Source organism: Canis aureus, unplaced genomic scaffold, assembly GCF_053574225.1.
Source record: "Canis aureus isolate CA01 unplaced genomic scaffold, VMU_Caureus_v.1.0 ptg000235l_RagTag, whole genome shotgun sequence".
NCBI lineage: Eukaryota > Metazoa > Chordata > Mammalia > Carnivora > Canidae > Canis > Canis aureus.
In genome coordinates, this window is record NW_027554499.1 from 7223 (window position 1) to 11156 (window position 3934).

At 39.0% G+C, this 3934-nt stretch overlaps 1 pseudogene; it reads right to left on the bottom strand.

Moving 5' to 3' along the window:
* Positions 1–2665: 2665 nt before the first annotated feature.
* On the bottom strand, positions 2666–3619 carry LOC144309887 (18S ribosomal RNA; annotated as a pseudogene).
* Between the last annotated feature and the right edge of the window lie 315 nt (positions 3620–3934).

Here is a 3934-nt window from a genome sequence, read left to right on the forward strand (position 1 = left end):
GATACTCGCGGTAATAATGGGTAAGGCAACATGTCATATGCATAGGGCTAAAGTTAGGGGTAGAAAATTTTTTCACAATAAGTGTATTAATTGATCATAGCGGAATCGAGGGTATGATGCTCGAATTCATAGGAAGCAGATAGTTAGTAAGAGGGTTTTTATAGTGAAGTTAATAGAGTAGAGTTCTGGTATAAATGGGTTGTGGAATGCACCGAAGAATAGAATTGTTGTGAGGATATTTATTATAATGATATTTGCGTACTCTGCTAGAAAGAATAGGGCAAAAGGACCCGCTGCATACTCTACGTTAAATCCAGAAACTAGTTCGGATTCTCCTTCAGTTAAGTCGAAGGGGGCTCGGTTAGTTTCTGCTAGAGTAGAAATGAATCATATCATGGCTAGGGGCCAGGCCGGAAAGATTAGTCATATATGTTCTTGGGTGATAATTAGTGTGGATAGTGTAAATGACCCGTTTATTAGGAGGACTGATAGGAGAATGATTGCTAGTGTTACTTCATATGAGATTGTTTGAGCTACTGCTCGGAGGGCTCCGATTAGAGCGTATTTGGAGTTTGAGGCTCATCCTGACCAAAGGATGGAGTATACGGCGAGACTTGATATTGCTAGTATGAATAGGACTCCTAAGTTTATATTAATGAGTGGGTAGGGCATTGGGAGAGGGATTCATATAGTTAGGGCTAGTGATAGAGCTAGAATGGGGGCTAGAATGAATATTGATATGGAGGATGTAAGTGGTCGTAGAGGTTCTTTTGTGAAGAGTTTTACTGCATCTGCGATTGGTTGAAGGAGGCCGTAGGGGCCTACGATATTAGGCCCTTTTCGAAGTTGTATGTAGCCTAAGACTTTTCGTTCAACGAGGGTGAGGAAGGCTACGGCAAGAAGGATTGGGATGATAAGAGAGATAATGTTGATAAAGAACATTTTGTTAGGGAGAGGAATTGAACCTCTGATAATAAAGGTTTAAGTTTTACGCAGTTACCGGGCTCTGCCACCCTAACAAAGCCCCTTTTCTCGGGCTTATGAGGAGATAAACTGGTTAGATTGAGTTGACTTCATCTATTAGTTTTAAGGCGCCTTTGTGAGGTAGGCCTTACATCCCTTGTCCTTTCGTACTGGGGGAGGTTATATAATAGATAGAAACCGACCTGGATTACTCCGGTCTGAACTCAGATCACGTAGGACTTTAATCGTTGAACAAACGAACCCTTAATAGCTGCTGCACCATTAGGATGTCCTGATCCAACATCGAGGTCGTAAACCCTATTGTCGATATGGACTCTTGAATAGGATTGCGCTGTTATCCCTAGGGTAACTTGTTCCGTTGATCAAAAATTATTGGATCAATAAGTGATGTTATATTTTGACTTGTGGGTCTAAATTTTAATCACTCGGGAGTTTTTTTATATTCCGAGGTCACCCCAACCTAAATTGCTAACCCACAATAATGGTGTAATGTTATGCCTTGTAGGTATTTAGTATCCATAAGTTTGGGTTAGTTAATTAAAGCTCCATAGGGTCTTCTCGTCTTATTGTGGCATTCCCGCCTCTTCACGGGAAGGTCAATTTCACTGATTGGGAATAAGAGACAGTTAAACCCTCGTGTGGCCATTCATACAAGTCCTTATTTAGAGAACAAATGATTATGCTACCTTTGCACGGTCAGGATACCGCGGCCGTTAAACAAGTGTCACTGGGCAGGCAGTGCCTCCAATACTAGAAATGCTGGAGGTGATGTTTTTGGTAAACAGGCGGGGTTTGTGTTTGCCGAGTTCCTTTTACTCCTTTTAATCTTTCCTTAAATGCATGCCTGTGTTGGGTTAACAATAGGGTAGATAAGTATTTCATTTTTGGGTTGATATTATCAGATTGTTAACTATCAGTGGTCTATCCGTTTCTGATATAAGCTTATGCGGGGAGAAAATAGTTCTTGTTACTCATACTAGCATTGTTGCTTCTATATTTAAATAGAATGGCCCAGGAGGTATAATTAGGAGTTGATGTAATATGATTGGGATTAAGTTATATTGTTTGTTGAGCTGGAACGCTTTCTCAATTGGTGGCTGCTTTTAAGCCAACTATGGTGATGTTAGTATATACTCTCTAATAAAGGTTGTATCCTGATTCTAAGAAGCTGTACCTTCTTAGACTATATTTTAAATTTACATTAAAATTTTGTTTTTTTTAGGTAAATTTAAAGTTGAACTAAAATTCTGTTTGTGGGCAACCAGCTATCACCAGGCTCGTTAGGCTTTTCACCTCTACCCACAAATCTTCTCACTATTTTGCTACATAGATGAGTTGATCCTTTTAGATTGTTTATGGGTAGCTCGTCTGGTTTCGGGGAGCTTAGCTTAAGTTCTCTTTGTTAAGTCGTTTCTGGCTAGTTCATTATGCAAAAGGTAAAAGGGGTAATCTTTGCTGTTTAATACTGTTAAGATGTCTTTCATCATTCCCTTACGGTACTATCTCTATCGCTCCAATTAAAATTTCTATCTCCTATACTTTTATTATTTAACTAAATGTTTTACTTTATATGTCTGTGATACTTAAGTTTGGGGTTAGTTGGGCTAGCTTTTGTTCAAAGTGGTCATAAGTAATGAAATCTTCTGGGTGTAGGCCAGACGCTTTAGTTAAGCTACACTTTGATTAATCCAAGCACACCTTCCGGTATGCTTACCTTGTTACGACTTGTCTCCTCTTGTGTCTTAGTTAAGTTAATATGGTTATGGTTGTGTCTTATTACTTGAGGAGGGTGACGGGCGGTGTGTGCGTGCTTCATGGCCCTATTCAATTAAGCTCTCTATTCTTAATTTACTACTAAATCCTCCTTCAGTTTTTAATTTCATAAAAACGTTCGTGGAATGTTCTTGGGTAGAAAATGTAGCCCATTTCTTCCCACCCCATAAGTTACACCTTGACCTAACTTTTTTATGTAAAATGATTGTGCTTACTATTCTACCTTTTGAGGGTTTGCTGAAGATGGCGGTATATAGACTGAATTAGCAAAGGGTGGTGAGGTTTATCGGGGTTTATCGATTATAGAACAGGCTCCTCTAGAGGGATATAAAGCACCGCCAAGTCCTTTGAGTTTTAAGCTATTGCTAGTAGTCCTCTGGCGAATTATTTTGTTGTAAAATTATCTATGTTTAGGGCTAAGCATAGTGGGGTATCTAATCCCAGTTTGGGTCTTAGCTATCGTGTAGTCAGATTATTATAAAGTCACTTTCGTGGTCTATTTTATGGTAACTGTAGCTTTTTACGGCTTAGTTAAGTTTTAACTTTAGTGCAAAGGTATCTTAAACACGCTTTACGCCGTGGCCTATTAGTTTGGGTTAATCGTATGACCGCGGTGGCTGGCACGAAATTTACCAACCCTTTTTAGTATGGCTTAGTCAAACTTTCGTTTATGGCTTAATTTTTATCACTGCTGTATCCCGTGGGGGTGTGGCTTAGCAAGGTGTTATGAGCTACTTAAGAGTGTGCTTGATACCTGCTCCTTTAGATCACTGCTGATTTTAAGGGCATTCTCACTGGGGCGTGGAGACTTGCATGTGTAAGTCTACTAAGAACTAATAGGAAGGCTAGGACCAAACCTTTGTGTTTATGGAGTCGTGCGACTCATCTTGGCATTTTCAGTGCCTTGCTTTATTAATTAAGCTACATTAACTTATACTGAAATTGTAGTGTGTATAATAAATAAAATACATAGTAAATATGAGAGGAAAAAAAAAGGGGATGCTATCTATAGATAGACCACGAGATCGAATGCGTGTAAGACTGTTGTGTTAAGTTAACTAGAGTAGCAATACATTTGTATACAATTTAAATAAAGCTTGTGAGTATTGTATGCACTTAGTCCTGTTTTTGGGGTTTGGCAGGACATAAATAAGTGTATAATAGATGACATGAGTTT